Genomic DNA, 19,926 nt, shown 5'->3' with positions numbered 1-19,926 from the left:
TCATGACATTATTACATGCTCTACGGTGAGTTCTTCACTCAAATATTGTTCTCCAGTCTGGATCCTTCAGAGAGTATAAAATAAATTTTTAAGCTGGGAATAAATGTTTCCGATTGTAACCAGTTTCAACCACAGTTAAACGTAATTCCACTAAAAACACGCAGACTACAATTCGAATTACTCACTTTTTTAAAATTATTAATTCATACATTGACTGTCCTACATCTAAGTATGTACTCCGCAAATGACTCCATCTAGTGAACACTTTAAAATTTACAAGGAACGTAGACACGACAGGGCATTTTTTGATCTACAGAAATGTAACTATAAAATCCAACCCTGACAGAGATCCGCTGTTTTTTTTTTTTAAATTCGCTGTGAGATGTTGCATATTAAGTCATCATTAGGGATCGAGGGAAACGCAGGAAAGTGTAATTTTTAGCTAGCTGTTTAAAGCTCAACAAAAAGTAGCTACCCAAACATTAGGCAGCTTACAAAGACTAGCAAACCTATCTATCACAGGGGCAATGAGAACAACCTCTACAAACGCATTAGAAACTTAGCTAAACCTACCTCCACTGGAAATATTCATACAAGGAGATGCTAGGAAAAGCTCACTTAGGCAATTAAATTGGAAAGCAACTAAACAATTCGGGCGTACAACCATAATGAACAAAATCAGAGACCCATTATTAGAAATGGGGACTGATTACATGATCCCGGAAACAATCTTCAAAACTTCCTATAAAGTCTAAACGGACTATAAAGGAGAGGAAGAACACAGGAGAGCATCAGATGCAATGATATGATACACAGATGGCTCCAAAACAAACGAAGGAACCAGATCAGGCGTTTTCTGTACAAGCCCAAAACATGAGCAATCAAACTCATTAGGGAAGTATTCTTCGGTCTTTCAAGCGGAAATACATCCATCAATGCTTGTACCCTGGAAAATATTAAAAGAGGTTACACTGACAAAAAAAATCCTCATAAGATCAGATAGCCAAGCAGCTATTAAAGCATTAGCATGTAATATAATCACATCAAAATTAGTCAGTGAATGCATCCAAAATCTCCAAAACCTGGGGAAACACAACAACCTGATCTTGGGTGACAGGGCACAGGGGAATTTTGGGTAACGAGAAAACAGACAGATTGGCCAGACGAGGATCTGCAAGACCATACATAGGATCCGAACCTATTCTTGGGATAACAAAAACAAATATAGAATCCTCCATCGCAGAATGGATCCAAGCAAAACAAAAGGAGAAGTGGATAATCTCCAGAGGTGCTAGACAGAGTAAACCTATGATGAAACAAGCCTCACCGAGACCTGCAAAAACATTGCTGCAATTGGAGAGGGCCAAACTCAGAGGAGTGGTAGGACTACTAACCGGTCACTGGCATCTGAGAAAACATCTACACAACATGGGTATATACAGCGATGATCCCATTTGCAGATTATGTAATGAGGAGGAGGAAATAGCCACTCACATCATCTTCGAATGCGAAGCAGCAGCCCATTGGAGGTTTAACCTAACGTACGGAAAAGACTTAGGGAATCAAATTGCAGCAGCAACAGTCAATGACCTGATACTTCTAAGAAGAAGGATTGAGTCTATTGACTGAACTAAGGAACTAGGAAGGTACAATAAGCCAGAAGGCTGCAGTGCTTGGGGAATACAAAACCCGCTTCCTAGTATCCTTTTCCACCATACCATAGCTGTTCAGGACGTATTTCACTTCGTGGCCGAACGTTCAATATTGAATGAGATTCTCTTCGCATATTTTGGTGCGGTAGTGTTGAAAAGAGAAAACTTCCTTCAAATAATATTGAATGAATTAGATACTCATATCCTGGTGCAGAATGCCCCGCATGCTTTGAGATATCGGTACGCTTTCAGGTGTTAATTCTCACCTTAATTTAAGTTTAATATTAGTGACGATATTTCGTTTGATAATCAGGGATATCCTGCCAAGCTTTCGGCTTTTATTAAGCCTTCTTCAGGGCTAAATACTCAGTCAGAAGTGTAAACAAAGGAGGAACGTTGAGGTACTTTAGTCAAATTCTTATTAAATTGTACATACATTGTACAATTGCTCTTGTATGTGGAAATAGATAATTTAATAAAAACTATATACAAACACGATCAGATAAGTTATAAGGAGGTTAATAAATGTCTGTACAATTAATAAGAATTTGACTTAAGTACCTCCTTTGTTTACACTTCTGACTGAGTATTTAGCGCTGAAAAAGGCTTAATAAAAGCCGAAAGCTTGGCAAGATACAACAGTATTCATTTTGGAAAACATCCCTGATCCTCAAACGAAACATCGTCATATCTACGTTGGCCGATAAATCACTGTTTGATTTAATATTAGTGTATGTTTATTCGGAGATCAATAAAATAAATAAATAAAAGTGTTTCAATTTGCAAAAGTGTATATTTGTGTATATGTGTTTAGTGACCGTTAGTTAATGATTATTTGGCAATCGTGAAATGCGGTCTAGTGTGACGTAGGTTTAGAAAAACATTTTCTTTATCGTGCCAACGTTTCGATCTTTATTGATATCATCTTCAGGGCTCAAAGTGTTTGTTTTCTTTCTTTCGAGATTTTCTGCGAAGAGTGCCCATGATACAAATTAGTACATGTGTTTACCCTTTTAGTTAAGTTCCCCTTGTATTTTTCGTTAGTACGTCAGCAAGTACATATTTTTTCTTTATTATTATTTTTTACATTCTATTAAAAAAATCATTATCATTATAAAGAAGAGTAATATATTTTGGTAACAACCTCTGGGAGACGGGTTTTCTATCCATGCTGTAATGTAATATGCCAATTATTAATTTGTTAATTATGTACATGTATCAACAAAAGTATGTATATCTATCTATCTAGGACATCCCTCACTTACAATTATTTAATACCCTGATTAACATTTTTCTGAAACAACATCACAATTCGCTAAATAAATCTTGAAACCTAGGCATACAGGGTGTCATTTTTAGATGGCCAGGCTGAATTTATCTTCAACCAATGACTATAAAAAAATACGTGTTTAATATTTTTTAGTCTAGTCTCAACTTTTTACCTTTTGTGGAGAAAAATTATGCAGAGTACGTCAGGCCCAGTTTAAGTTCGAAATTTCAAATACGACCCTATACATCATTTTAAAGCATTTTTTACGCTGAAAACAATCGGAGTCGGACTGCCTAACCTATAGCGAGTTGAATAATGTAGAAACCTTCTTTAAGATTTTTTTTAAATATATCAATTATTTTTTAAAACATTATTTCTACCATCTTCGATAATCTAATATGAAGCTTAAACGTTTTGGCCAGATTATAATCAATTATGCTTGTCAACAATGTTATTCTGATCGATTTGTCATCGGTTCAGTACTAAACACGGTTTCCGTAAGCGTCCCAACGTATCATTCCGTTTCGACGAAATGATTAGAATGTGAAAGGGAGAGAAACGATCTCCTTTCTGAAGAGGCATTTGATTGTATATGCTAATTCGAGTTGGCGTTTCGGTTTAGGGCATAGGAAAAGGGGCGAAAGGAAAATAACTGTTTTGAGTCTAACAGGAAATTAACTCTTCTTCTTTGGCCATCTTGAGCTGTTTACTTAGACAGTTGTTAACTTTATTCGGTTCACCAATAATTAATTTACCATGGTGCTTTTTATTATTGCGTTTTCTTTGTTTTATTGTGTACTCATTCATGCATTAAACATCAAGTGTAAACAGACCAAAAGAAAGAAATATATATAGATTGAACGCCAACTCGTTTTCATTTGGGTTTTGGGAAATAGAAGGGGGACTTGATGATACGTTCCATTCGATTGAACCGAGACTAGTCACTGACCTTTAGCCGATCCCGTCAGTTGACAAGAACCAAGGCCGACAAGAGTGTTTCGGCGATATCGATCCTCTTTTAAGCAGCTTAACTTTATTAACCCCACGCCAAAATATTGAAAGCGATAATTGGATTACCTCAAAATGTTCGATGGAGATTGCAATTTACCGAAAACCAACACCAGATGAGAACGCGTTTGAAGATTATAGGCGGAAGGGGGATGAAATCGAACGTGCAAAATTGAACGACAAAGAAAATCATAAACGAACGCTCTTTGAGGTTATTTGAAAGATGAAAAATAATGGGGAAATGATTCAGTATTACGACTAGGTCATGAGCAGAGCGGCTTAGAGAAGGTTTTATTAAAACCTCTGGAAACGAGAGCACGGGGATTATAACCCGATTAAATCTGATGTTTATCAGTTTAAGGAGATGTTTAATAAGAGCCGCCTTTATAAATTCCCTTTAGCCGTTATCCCGCTGCCACTTTTTCTGCTTTTTTAAAATAGTGGTTCTTCCGAAAAACTCATTGGATGTAAGGTATGTCCTTTTTCAATTAACGGAGGATAGATTTTCATTGTTTCATTGTTCATCAGTTTCAACACTTTAAATGAAATTTGTTAATTGATTTGCTCTCAGAAATATCTACTACCAAACCAGAATATATTGGGTTGTCCGGAAAATAATGCAGGATTTTGGTATTAAACAAAAAAAAAGAAACTAGTTACTTTAAAGCAATGTTCTTTAATCAAAATAATTTNAGGTAAACAAACAATATCATTTGGAAGAGGATTAATAAGTGTTGACATTCATACAAATGAGTAATCCTGTAAACGTAAACAGAATATTTTATATAGAATTTTTTTAATGAAAACTTAAAATCCTGCATTATTTTCCGGACAACCCAATACATCGTAACCGGGATGATTAAAGCGGTGAACACACCCGATGCAACGCTACTCGACGCTACCCGACGCCTTGTCACGTTTTGGTAAGGTGTGCACAACTATGCGACGTCTAGCGAACGCCACGTAACGTCACTCACACAGCGTGCGTCACAAATCCGTATCGCAATCGCAACGCCTCTTTTGTTCTTTATGCATTATTTTGAGCAAAAACATGTAATAAATAGTTTGTTAAACTTAATTGTTTTAAATAAAGTTATTCCGGTGATTTGATAAATTTTCTTCCTAACCATCATAATTAAATAATTTTTATAAAAACTCATGAATTTTTGAACTGATTTAATTTGGTTTACATTAAAATAAGAACGTTGTAATTAATATAACGACAAAATTACATATACATAGTTCGAAATAAACTACAAAAAATATGAGTGTCCTGTTCTGACGCTACTCCTCGAAAACGGTGTAATTTTATGAGCAAAATGATGAAATAAATTGTTAGTTAAATTTTATGAGCAAAATGATGAAAAAAATTGTTAGTTAAATTTTATGAGCAAAACCGTGCAATAAATTGTTAGTTAAATTCATTATATCTAAAAATGGTATTCCGGTGTTTTAATCAGTTTTCTACCAAACCATTATTTTTTTATTTTTTTTAAATAAAATCTAATGAATTTTTGATCTCGGTTAATTTGGTTTATATTACAATAAGTAAGTTGTGATTAATATAACGACAATAATACATGTAGTTTGAATAAAAATAAAAGTGTCCGGTTCTTTTGTCTTCGACTGTACTCGATGCTACCCGACGGAAATCTGGACAGTGGGGATCGCAGAGCGTAGGATAGGGTAGCGTAGGATAGCATCGGGCAGTTGTGCACGCGGGTAATACAATCTTATGAAAAATTGGACTTTGGATTTTATGAGCAAAACCGTGCAATAAATTGTTAGTTAAATTTTATGAGCAAAATCATGAAATAAATTGTTCGTTAAATTTTATGAGCAAAACCGTGCAATAAATTGTTAGTTAAATTCATTATATCAAAAAATGGTATTCCAATGTTTTTATCAGTTTTCTACCAAACCATTATTTTTTTATTTTTTTAAATAAAATAAAATGAATTTTTGATCTCGGTTAATTTGGTTTATATTACAATAAGTATGTGGTGATTAATATAACGACAATAATACATGTAGTTTGAATAAAAATATGAGTGTCCGGTTCTTTTGTTTTCGACTGTATTGCACCCCAACGAAAACCTGGACAGTGGGGATCGCAGAGCGTAGAGTAGGGTAGCGTTGCATAGCATGGGCAGATGTGCACGGGGGTAGTACAATCTTATGTAAAATTGCACTTTGGATTTGCGTCGGGTAGCATCGGATAGCGTTGCATCGGGTAAGTGTGTTCCCCGCTTAAAACAAGACTTCACTGTGTATCTTTGTCATTTTGTTTGTATCTATATCTGTAAACGTAAGTTAATTGCTTCCTTAAAAAATTAGTGTTCTAATAAGGTTGAAACACAATCAGTTGTTTTAGTTTAGGATTTTTGTGTTTGTGAGTTCTTTGTGTGCGTCTGTTGTTATCCTCGTCATTCTCGGTTCCAAGTAATTGTATTGCTTCATTTATTTTTGTATGTTTTTTACGTATCTGTCTTTATTCACATAATTTAATTACTACCTTAAAAGGTGAGTGTCTTAATTTGTATAAAATACAATTTATTAATCATTTTTCTATTGATATATAATATTTTTTAACATTTTCTATAATTCACTAGTTTTGGTGTTCCGCTTGACCAATTAATATCTATTAATTAATTAATTAAGGTTTTTAGTTGAGATAAAAAAGTCAATGGCACGAGCGGGATTCGAACCCACGATCTTCGGCTAGATACGCCGCTGCTCTACCANGTATGGGAAATTATTTTGATTAAAGAACATTGCTTTAAAGTAACTAGTTTCTTTTTTTTTGTTTAATACCAAAATCCTGCATTATTTTCCGGACAACCCAATACTTCATTTTAACTTATTAAATTAACAAATTAAATTCGCCGAAGGTCATGGGTTCGAATCCCGCTTGTGACACTGACTTTTTTATCTCAACTAAAAAACTTAATTAATTGAAAAATTTTCTATAATATTTCTATTTTGTAATTTTTAATTATTTGTATTTTTATGTGTGCGTGTTTTGTTTGTACAATTGTACAAGTCTGTGCTCAAGTAACTTAATTGCTTCCTTAAAAAATTGGTATACATTCAATTAATAATTGAATTTTAAGAGATTCTGAATATTCTCATTTTCAGACGATTTAGGTTCGGAAAAACAATAAATAACAAACATTCATGGCCGACTTTTCCCTGGGTTTCGCCTTGTCTCATGTTTACAAATCAATTACAATTAAACAATCTGTTTGACAAACAAATAATGCAATTGTTATTTTTAATAAAAGGCAGGTATCATAACGAAGAAAGTGTAAAAAGCGGACGATTTCATTTTCTAAAGCCCTTATGGTCCTCCACTTACCTTAATAGCTTGCTCATAAAAATTACCGTCTTTATTTGTACATAGCTCAATTTTATTTTTTATTTATGCGCCTCGGCGTAATCTAATTGCTACCTTAATCAAAAATTGTCCTATTTGATCGACATGATTTCTATTATTATCATTTGGGGGGTTCTAAGGTTATGTGGGTGTTTCTGTATAACACTGATCGCTTAAACTAATTCCTTCTTTAAAATATGACTATTTATTTTTGTGAAATACAATGCTCTCTTTTTGTCTGTTTTATGGTTCTATGTGGCAATCTACCTGTCTGTTTATTCGTATTTGTTTATTTACACGTAACCTATTTTCTTCCTTAAATCATAATTGCCATAACTTGTATAGAATAAATAGCCATTGATCTTTTCAATTTGTTTGTTTGCGTTTGTAGTTTTCTTATATTACCTTAACCTTTTTTGCTTACTATTATTTGTTCTACTATAAGTAGTTACATAATTGATTTGATAGTGTGTCTGTCTCTATACATCTAAATTCTTTATTTTCTTTATATATTAAAATTTGACAACTAGTTTAAATGACACCATGACATACTTGATCATGACCATCAGCTTAACATTGAACACGACTTGAATGTCCCCTTGCAACTCTCTTATCCTCCTAAAGCATTTACTCCATCAGATATACGATACACTATTCACACACTACCTTCACGAAAAGCTCCAGGTTATTTACAAAACAAATATTACAAAATTTGCCCCACAGAGGCTTACTATTCTTAACATACCTATACAACGCTGTACTCAGGACCACATATTTTCCATTGCAATGAAAGTTCTCTATAATTAAAATGATTCATAAGCCAAATAAACCTTCTGATCTTCCAAATTCCTATCGACCCATTAGTCTCCTTTTTATCCTTGCCAAAATACTAGAAAAACTACTTCTCCGACGATTACTGCCAATAATTGAAAATTCTAATATTATTCCAGAACATCAGTTTGGGTTCCGCACATGTCACTCGACAACTCAACAATTACATCGTGTTGCTGACAATATAGCCTCTTCCCTCGAACAAAAACAGCATTGCTTGGGTGTCTTTCTTGATTTAGAGCAGGCCTTCGATCGAGTCTGGCACTCGGGCTTGCTTTGGAAACTGAGGAACATCCTCCCTCATACGTACTATCTTATACTGAGATCTTATCTGACTGATCGATTTTGTCGAGTCCGTCAGGGAAGCATACTTGGCCCTTTTCTATTTTCCATATACACTGCAGATATTCCTACGTTGACATTTCGACACACACATTCGCTGATGATACAGCGATTCTTACACGCAATTCGGACCCCTCAATTAACACTCAACACTTACAACAACACCTGAATGAATTAACAATATGGTTCACAAAGTGGAGAATGAAGGTAAACCTAACAAAAAGCACACAGATCAATTTTACCTTACGTAAAAATGTCTGTCCTGCGGTGAATGTAAATGGAATTCCATTGCCCACCACTGACCTTGTGCGTTATCTTGGACTTTTCATGGATAAACGACTGACTTGGAATCCCCATACAAGACTGAAAAGACAGCAAACAAACCGACGTTATAAATTGTTAAAAAGACTACTCGACTCTCGATCAAAATTAGACCTTGAAAATAAACTTTTAATTTACAAGACAATGATTAGACCTCTCTGAGTGTACGGTTGTGAAGTGTGGGGCTCAACCAAGGATTCCAATTTCCAGCGTCTCCAATCAATCCAATCTAAAATTCTCCGTCAAATTATAAATGTTTTACGTTTCAAATTACACTATCCATAAAGACCTACACATCCCGTTTGTACACGAACTCATCAAAACTCTATATAAAAAATTTCATCAATCACTGAACACACACAGTAATCTATTCGTACGAAATTTATCACTTCCAACCCTACCTGAAAATCCTCCAAGACGATTGAAGCGAAAGTGGCCCCGAGACCTTCTCATTGTGTGAAGACTGAACAAGATATCAGTGTGAAGGAGTGTTACCACTGGGCAACTTTTCCTACAAGAGCCTCAAATGATAATTCAACATATACGAACATATTTACTTAATACATCACTTGTAGTTGTAAATACCAAATAAATGTAATAAAAAAAAAAAGTTTAAATGGTGTCGGTTGGGCGGCAGGATATTATTAGAACAGCCATTTTGAGATTAAAAACCTCTTTTATTTTTCCCCGTAAAAAATTTTAATTTAACACAAACTTCGGGCAAACATTGACAAAATATATTGCTCTTATATGTTTTCAAACTGTTTAAACCGCAACAAGGTAACTCGGAGGGTTTATGTATGGGGAAAACAATCAAGGGGAGTTTCGATAAAGGATAAACCCACTTCTAAATTATCGTTCAACCCCTTCATCTCTTACAATAGTAATTACGCTTCTCCTTCTCTCCATTAACACTAATTGAGACTTTTGTCACTTGGGTAAAATATCCGACTATCCGCCCATATTTAGTAGAATCCATTTTCAAATTAAATTACATTAATAACAACGATGAGTTTTTAGGTTTGCACAACTTTAGTTTTGAGATGAACATACAATCAACCATTGATATTTTTCTTATTTATTCTAATTCAATCAGCAATTCTGAGTTTTGTTCATTTTCTTTAAACAAACACGGATTTAAAAAAATTTCAAGAACTTTTTAATTAGATTCTAACTTTTAGCACAGATTATTAAACGTTCATTCTGTAGAAATATTACAGTAAATGGCTAGTGAACTGAATGGTGTTTTGGTCTATCGCATAAACTTCAGTCGATTTTAACAAGTAATTTCAGAAAATATTTTATGGTTACTAATGCATTTAGTTAATATACACGCCAAGATAGTCCGCGGTACTCAGAGCTGGTTTAAATCAAGCATGTACCATAGTCTTCACAGTCATACCAGGAAGTCAACTATTGTACGGATATTTTCGAGATGTAGCTTCTAATTGTCCAACAATAATCACGAATGTGTCAGAGGTTTCCCACCACTTTAATGTGGTGATGGCTTTCAAGGTAGGGCGGTTCTCAAAAGGTTCAGCGACAATTCATGTGTTACTACTATCACCATAGCAGCCTTGTTACAATCACAGTGACATTTAATTCCACAATCAGCAGTTATGAAAAAAGTGGACCCTTTGATACTTTAAATTGGATGATTGAAGTCTGAGCTAAGGTTGAGACAAAAGACAATGCCGTTCTTTTAGTAGAATGGTCTGGCTGTAAGTTCGGAACTGTTTTCAGCTTGTAACGAGTAAAATATATAAAAAATGCCACTTAATCCTTGGACAAGTACCACACATTTACACCAGTGAAAAATCAGTATTTTAGAGGTATTGGAATGGTTCCCAAAGTTGCAAAATCATCTGTTATTTACTACGACAGTTATGAAAGAAATGGATCCATTTTGCCATATTGATACTTTAAAATATGTAGTTGGTCGAGTCTGGTTAAGGTTTCAGCAAAGGTTGAAACAAAAGAAAATATCGTGCGTTTATTGGAATTGTCAGGCTATATGTTCCAACCCTAACCTCCTATCTATTCGTTGTTCGGAACTCTTTCCAGATTATTATTCAGAAATCGTGAGATGCGGTCTGGTGTGATGTAGGTTTCAGAAAACATTTTCTTTATCGTGCCAACGTTTCGATCTTTATTGAGATCATCTTCAGGGCCTGGGATTTACAAACATTGTTTACATTTAACAAATACATTTAGGATGTGGAAAAGTGAATTTATACAATGCAAAATATATTTTTTTTTATTCAATCCATTCCTTACAACAAAACGGATTTTCCAACAGCTAAATTAATTACGGATGTAGACTATGCAATCCAAAAATCCACAAAAACAGAGGAAGAAAAAGACATAACACGATCAAAATGCATTAACACAATAACAAATCACTTGCAACACCTCACTACAAATCAACATAACACTATATCTCAACAAACATATTCCAATGTCTTAAGACAACAAAAATTTTCTCAAAAATAATCCTGACATACTCATTTTTTCTGCTGATAAGACCAAACAAACAGTAGCAATCAACAGAAAAGAGTACAAGGAAAAAATTAACAAAATTATCACAGACACAAACACATACAGCATAATCAAATCAGACCCTACTCCTTCTCTCATCAAACAGACAAACAAAATTCTCCAAGAAACACTTAAACCAAAAGAAATTGACATATACACCTACAAATCAATTCAAAACAACTCACCAACACCCCCGAAACTATATGGATCTGTAAAAACACAAAAACCCGAACACCCTCTAAGACCCATAATTTCATTTGTAAACTGACCCACATATAACATGACAAAATACCTAACCAACTTACTCAACAACATCACAGACAACACATATAATGTAAATGATTCATTTCATTTCATTAACAAAGTTAATAATATCCACATCCCCTCACATTACTCTCTCATATCCGTAGATATTTCATCATTGTTTACCAACATTCCAATAGACACAAGACTGAACATTAAAGATAAATAGCCCAACATAACACCACTCACAACTCTATCAAAGAACACGTATATAACAATGATCCGACACTACTGTGTTAACGGATATTTTACATACGAAAATCAATTTTTCAAACAACTATTTGGTATAGCCATGGGTAGCAACCTAGGCCCGATACTGGCAGACATAATTATGGCACATCTATTAAATACAGTCATACAACAACTTCCTTTCACATTACCCTTCCTCACTAAATACGTAGATGATATATTGACAGCAGTTCCCACAGATCAAATTCAAACTACATCAGATACATTTAATAGCTTTCATCCACGCCTACAATTTACACATGAAATCGAAAACAAAACAAAAATACCATTTTTAGATACACTCGTAATAAAACAACCAGATGGCACATTAATCACAGATTGGTACCAAAAAACCAAGAAACGCAAATCGCTACCTGAACTTTACATCTCACCATCCTCTTCATACAATAATAAACACGGCCAAAGGGTTACTTCACAGAATGACTACCCTAAGCCATGAATCATTTCACCACAAGAATATAAAGATATACAACAGATCCTCCATTACAATCTCTACCCTAAACACATAATTAACAGAATAATCAACAAGTACAACTCAACACTGACAAATAAATCTGACGTAATCTACAAAATCAACTGTTTAAACTGTCGGGCAACTTACATCCCAATATCTGGACAAGAGAGTAAAGCAGTACATATCTATGATTGAAAAAAAGCTAAGCAAAATCCTACAGCACTCGCTACCCACCATTTTGAACACCAACACAATTTCGACTTCAAAAATCCAGAAATATAAAAGAACAAAAGATAAAAAAGTCAATGGCACGAGCGGGATTCGAACCCACGATCTTCGGCTAGATACGCCGCTATTAAAAAAATGGCAAAAAGGAGGTGAAAATTCAAAAGGTGGGGTTAAGGTGGGGTTGAGGTGGGAAGTTAGTGTCCGAGTGGATCGAGGTCACGATAGCTCAAGTGGTAGATCAGCTGCGTATCTAGCCGAAGATCGTGGGTTCGAATCCCGCTCGTGCCATTGACTTTTTTATCTCAACTAAAAAATCTTAATTAATTGTAATGTATTAATTGGTCAAGCGGACCACGAAATTAGTGAACGTTGGCACGATAAAGAAAATGTTTTTCTGAAACCTACATCACACCAGACCGCATCTCACGATTTCTGAATAATTATGGATTAACGGTCACTAATCACTACACATCTTTCCAGATTGTAACTAGCGAAAAAGCGGTATTTTCCATGCATTGAAATGATATCCGGAACTGCAGAATCATCAGTGAATACTACCGAACCATAAATTACGCTGTTGTGTTAATGGGTAAAGTTCTTTCCAACAATATTTACTGCATTAAAAGTACTTGTGTTTCCACCCCCTTATAATTAAAAGTATGCCAAGATAAGTTTTGAGCAGAGGTTGGAGCAAAAGGGCATGTGTTTATAGTGGAAATCTCAAAACCCTCACAAATTTTTGCTTCATGGAAAGACCCCGACATAGTAAAACTATGAATAATATAAAAAAAGCGGGAAACGAGCTTTTTCTGTGCCAAGGCGAGAAAGGTTTCCCAAAAAGGTCATGTCGTGTGTTCAATGCAATTTCTAAGGCGATATTCATTCCGATTTTTTTTTTTAATAAGAGTAACGAATAATGATAAATTCTAAGAATATTCCACAAATATTCTCCTACAGGCCACAAAAGGTTACACAATTTGAATTCGTACTGATTTAATAGCCGACCAAGCTCCTTCGGACTAATTTCGGACCCAATTATGATGCCAAATATTCCAAACGGATGAAATAAACGTAGATTGTGTACTAGTAAATAAAAAACCGGAATGGATTATGCTATGTATATGCGGAATTGATTCTAAAATAAAAACGAGATAATATTTCAAATAAAATAAATATACAAACATTCCAACTTTTGATACATCCTAAGGTTAAATAAAAAAATGTCACAACTAGTTTTAAAGAATTTTTTTTATAATTTTCATTCAAATAAATTAAATACCTTAGTTTCGATGGTTTAATATCAGTAACTCTTATCAAAATTGTCTGAATATTTATATGTTATTATTGACTAACAATTCAAAGTTCTGCCTGTTATTTGAGAATCGCATATGAGGATGGAGACGTATGTGGTACCCAATCTGGACACGTTCACACGAAGCAGGCGGACCGGAAGTGACGAGTCGTCAAATAGATCGCATGCCAATTAATCTCACGACTACTAGTGATGAACTTGTGTCATCAAAATCATGTTGGAAGATATTCGATTTAATGTCAACATCATCGGCTGGCTACTTAATAACAGAAAAGCATACGAATTGACTTTATTTTTGTTAGTAATTCCCCTTATATTTCTAAATATTGAAACTTGTGTTTCCATAGTTGAAGTTTTGGTGTATAGAGGATTATAGTAAGATGTGTCACAAAATGAAAACGAACTGTATCAACCACTTCAATGGCCTTGATAAACGGAAGCAATTGTCTGATGATTCAGCAACGACAATTTAACTTCTCGCCACAACCCGGAAAAAAAGAGAAACAATAAAGAGAAGAAACTTCCCAAGAATAAATTTATTCCACACCTTCACAGAGAACTGATTCACCTCGATAGAGAGAATCCCCAGAGCCGAGGCAATAATGTTCTCCCTTCATTGCCGCTGTCTTTGAATTCGCTAAAGAAGAGGGCGCGCCGTTAAAGAAGTTCCACTGTTTATCTACTCGTATAAAGTCTAAAACACACGAATACGTCCCGGTGTAATTCTTTTGTCGGCAGAGCCCACCCGACGTGTAGAGGGGAGAAAGTTTCCCAGAAGAAAAGGAAAAGGGAGGAAAAAGCCAAAAGACAAGTGACTCTGGTTTCTAATGGACTCATAAAATACAGTCAACCCCGGGTTTTTTTACGTTTACCCCCCCGAGAGCAAGCAGTTTCCATAACCGAGTGTTAGGTTTTTAGGTTCCTTATAGCGTAATTCACAATAAAAATTAATCATTAATTAAAAAAGAAAAGAAAAATGAGTACTCACATGTAATAGGAGAAACTTAAATAAATATCTGAAAACAAAAACAAAAATAAATAAAACAAAAAAATATTGATACTCAGATATTAAAACAAATACGTCAAATAAAAGTAGTCACGTTTATTTGAAAATAAATAAAATAAAATAACTATAAACCGAAGCCAAATACGTTGATAACAGAGTAGAAAGGTGAAAATTAATTTAAAATATGCTTTAAAACAGGTAGAAAATGGAATTCAATATATCCGCAAACTAAAGTCCTTGTCTGACAAAATTAAACTTTATCAAAAATGAATGAAGAAATTTACATATAGCATTTTTCAAAGCAGCACAGCATTTGACAAATTAACCACTTTTGTCGCCAAATTAACCGTTTTAATTTAAATAAACCTTTTTAATTTCATACCAACATTTTTTCAAAATATTAAAAACTGGGGATATGGCAGGAAACATAAGCATGAAAAGCAAAATCCCCGTAAGAGTGCAGTTTTTAAAATATTGAATAATTAAGACTTAGAATTTTAATTTAAATTAACAAGTATGTAATTAAATATACAAAAAGTTTCTTCTTTTAAACAGAAATTTAAAAAATGTAATTTTTTTCTAGGGTTTGCAACAGAGGTCATAAAACCTAGGGGTGCTTTTTTTTCAATTTGTAAAGCCGATTTGTCGGGTTGGAATGCAGGGCTGCTGGATTCGAACCCGGTACTTATTTAAAAACTCGAATTAACAGAAGAATCAGTTATCATATGTTTTAAATTTCATTTTATATAAATTTTAATTTAATTTATATAACTTGTAATTTTAATTGTAAATTTTCATAATTTCCATGTGGGATTGAAAAATATACATAAATAATATATATATTTCTAATATAAAAANATATAATAAAAAATATACAAATATACAAATATAAGAACCCATTCTTAAAAATTCTCAAATTAAAAGAATCCTTATTTTTATGTTTATTTTTTTAACTATTAATTTAATAATTATTATTAACTGTAATTAATTTATAGGCTATTAAAAGCCCAATTATTTTATATTAAAAAAGTAAACTATAGAGCTGTTACACTTTTTTTCTTACAATGTATCATTCTCAAGTTTTTTTAATGCTTTAAAGAAAGAGTTAACTTGAAATTAAAACTGGTTAATGTGGAATTAAAAAATTTCGAGTTAAAAGGGGTAATTTCAAGCTAAAAAAGGCACATTTTAAGTTAAAAAGGGTTAATTTGAACTACGAAAGCTATACGAATAAGGAATTGTACAAGAATTAAATTTGAAAGGTATGCTCATCGTCTTAAAAAAAATCAAATTAGATTCTACAAAATGTAAGATCTATTAAAATTAAATTTGTTATAAGTTTTTATATTTGAACATTTTGACAATTCATACGGATACGAAAAACTAACATCGCAATCATCGAGGGGAAAATTATTAAATAATTACAACCGTCCCTTTCTGACTCTGCTCATAGAAAACATTAAAAAAAGTTTCAATCTTCTGGTGTGTAATCTATGAAGATTCCAAACTTGGAGTCAACATTGATTCCAAAATCGCCCGATAGAGGAAAATCTATTGGTGTTAAACGAGTTAGAAAAGAAATCAAAAGAATTGAGAAAAGCAATAAGCAATACAGCCACAAGCAGATCGAAGCGCAGATAGGGGAAACCGTTCGGCGAGAACGGATTTCAACGATATCGTTGCTATCGTTGAGATCTAAATGCGGAGACAAATGTATTCTCTGATAGCAGACGGAAATACTCAGACGGCAGCTTACAGGAAGTAAAACGTGTGGGATCAACGTTCCGATGGGACTAAAGCTGAATAAACTTAAGCTTCGATATGTAAAACATACGAGCAATAAAAACAAACTAATACATACGTAACTTTTATTTTGTGTTGCTATCTTATTAGTTAGATAGTTTAATAAAGATCAAATTACGCTTAAAAAAAGGTATAGAAGTGCTAACATCATTTTAATGAGTTAGGAATTTTCGACAAAAAGGATAAAACAGAAATTGGACAAGGTAATTAATATCCTTACGGGTATATTATATAACAATGTTTTTTTCAGTAGAAGAGCAGGGTGTTTTGCATAAACATCAAATAACAATGTTAGTCGTAACATTTCCAATCAATTTTGTCCAGATTATTCCCAGATATTTGAGTTGATTTCAAACGCTCAAATCGAGCCAATCCGGTTGGTAAACAGAAAAAAAGGGCCGTAAAATGTAGTTAAAGGCAGATGTGACAACTCTAGGAGGAGAGTGTTGAGAATTAGAGAGGGCCATCTATCTCTGAGAAGGACTGACAAATGTAGCGGTGGCACCTACCTCTCCTGATTCACAGCTCACCTGTTGTTTGCCCAGCCGGCAGGATACAACAGGGCCGGTTCGGTAATTCAGCGGGTCAAAAGTCAAACGATCCGAAGTCAATGCGGGGTAAAACACGTTTCAAATGTTTACTTTATAATCGAGAATGAATTTAGACAGATCATTTAAATACATTGTATCTAATGTTGTTTTAGCCTTGAGAGTGACTTAATAAATCAGAACTATTGTTTAAATAAAACTTGTTTAAAAAAAATTAAAATTAAAATTTCCTTTATGACTAATTGTGGAAAGAGAGGAAAAAAAGCACTATTTGTAAATAGTCTAAATGTTTACACATAAAGCACTAATTTAAAAATAAATAAACAAACCGACCACCTGGTTTTTAAAAATCTTTAGCATTAAAGTGCCTTTTCTTATCAATTATATCTGATTTACCAAAATATATGCAATGTATATACAAATTAATCAGTTGATTTAGTGATTTCCTCCATTTTATGCTGTTTCTAAGTTTTTCCATAGAAGTTTAAGTTGAGATAAATTAATTTAAGTAGCCTTGGTGAATGGTATTTTCTTAAAAATATTATGATTCTTAGGTAATCTTATCAGTGATTTTTGTTACACTAGGAATTGTGTAAAATTTTAAAGAATGGTGTGGTTGAGATGAAAAATCACTGGTCACGAGCTAAATTGTTCTTTTTTCCATCCTCTGCTTTTTAGAATTTCAATCTAAATTTTTCATATTCGTATTAATTGCCATAAAAAAACCGATCACCTAGTTTTTACGTGAACAAATGACCAACTTTGAAAATGCGTATTTTTTCAGCCTATATGTACGTATTCCTCCGGTGTTTTGATTTATTTTCTACCAAACCATTAAAATTATTTTTTTAAATAAAAACTAATTAATTTTTAATCACAGTTTAATTTGGTTTATATTAAAATAAGTATGTTGTAATTAATATAACGACAATAATACATGTAGTTTGAATAAAAATATGAGTGTCCGGTTCTTTTGTCTTCTACTGTACTCAATGCGACCCGACGAAAATCTGGACAGTGGGGATCGCAGAGCGTCAGGTAGGTTAGCGTGGCATAGCATCGGGTAGATGTGCCCGGGGGTAATGCAACCTTATGGAAAATCGGAGTTTGGATTTGCGTCGGGTAGCATCGCGTAGCGTCGCATGGCGTAGCATCGTGTAAGTGTGTTTCTGGCTTTACTCTTAACAAGATGGCTTTTGAAATGTTTTCCTAGCTTCAGGCATTCAGCAGTAAATTATTTTGCAATTACAAAATACAATTTTTGCCCTTTTTATGAATAGCTTAAATTGAGCTGTGGAGCCTAATCGTCCTGGAGCGACACCCTTTAGTAATCGATAGATAATTTTAATAACCTTTCAATTGACTACTTTGCACGATTTCTCAACCGTTTTGAATTATTCGCGTTTTTCGGGCAAAATACGTGCTCATGAAAAAAACAGATCTCTTTCTCTCCCGATTTTCAAGAATGTATAAGTTTTGAACCGTCATATTTTCAACTTTTGTTTCGAGGGCTTTTTCAGAAAATTGAACAGGGAAGCGACAACTCTTACTTTGACCTTTTGGAGTGTGGAATGCGTTTTGGTTTCCCACCATCTTCAGTTGTGAGCATGTGTTAGTGCTTTTCCCAGCTGAACACCCTGATCAAACCCTAAATATGGGGTAAACCGAAAAATATATCATTAGCCTCTATACCTCAGGAGGAAATCCCACAATTTTTTCCAACAGTTCGAAATGTTGTCATTATTTTCATTTAATTTAATTATAAATTTTATTCGTAAGATTGTAGCTTTCCAATATTTTTTAATTTAATTTCTGATAACAGAATTCCTTAGGCGTTTTTCAATTACTTATTAAAGGAAAAGTTTAATTCCTTCCCATTACAAAATTGTGGCAATTTTGGCTTCGAATAACGTATTAAAACCATAGATGTGTGTACGGTAAAGGGGAGAGATTTTACATAGTGCTTAAATTTTAGATCATTTTTAGCCTAGTAAAACGGAGGAAATTGTTTCAAAGTCCTGATAAAGGGTAAGCTTGACGAAGGAACTGATTGCTTTCTTTCTTTCAAATTAACCTTATCCCTATTTATCATTATTCAGATGAGGTCTGATATCACGAAAATCACACGATCTCCAAATAATCATTAATTAACGGTCTCTAAATACCACACATTCCTATTTTTTATATATCATTTCTGATCATATTTTCAAAGAAATTTTTATAAATATATGTATATATGCCAAATTGGTTGCACTTTATAATTTTATATCATCTCTTAACCACATAGAGGAATCAGAATTTCAAATCATATGCTTAGGTACAAAACCACCTGTTCCCGCAAAAGTGAACGCTATTGAAGAAATGAATTTTTATTTTTTACGGGGGTTCACAACAGAGAGGTTGGATAAAACCGTTACTTTGTTCAACAGGGAAATGTAAATCTCGATATAGAAGTTAAACTCTGCTGAATAATTAACCAAAGCCCCATTGAAAATTCGACAAAAAGCACGCATACTGGCATGACAGACGTTATAATATTAAACAACATTAAAATTCCAATTAATAATCCAAAAAAATTGTTAATGTGTACATAAAAGATGCAATAATAAATTCAATTTGTAATTTATTTAACGGGAGCCTTGTAAAACAACGGGCTTACTTATAAATATTCTCCACTCTTTCTTC

The 19,926-nt window shown here is 33.6% G+C and overlaps 1 protein-coding gene across 5 annotated transcripts in view; it reads right to left on the bottom strand.

Moving 5' to 3' along the window:
* Positions 1 to 17,254, bottom strand: part of LOC106671029 (muscle M-line assembly protein unc-89-like) — a 322,849-nt gene extending 305,595 nt beyond the window's left edge. For all 5 annotated transcript variants that reach the window (XM_024229294.1, XM_024229292.1, XM_024229295.1 and 2 more), the window contains exons 1-2: positions 17,203 to 17,254; positions 14,873 to 14,900 (exon numbers count right to left, since the gene is read on the bottom strand). The gene's annotated coding sequence lies outside the window, so the exon portion shown is untranslated. The remainder of the gene's footprint in view (positions 1 to 14,872; positions 14,901 to 17,202) is intronic.
* Between the last annotated feature and the right edge of the window lie 2,672 nt (positions 17,255 to 19,926).

This window comes from Cimex lectularius, unplaced genomic scaffold (assembly GCF_000648675.2).
Source record: "Cimex lectularius strain Harlan isolate CLEC.00 unplaced genomic scaffold, Clec_2.1 scaffold358, whole genome shotgun sequence".
In the NCBI taxonomy this organism is placed as follows: Eukaryota; Metazoa; Arthropoda; class Insecta; order Hemiptera; family Cimicidae; genus Cimex; species Cimex lectularius.
Note: the sequence above shows the minus strand (reverse complement) of the source record. Positions and strands in the feature narration are given on the sequence as shown.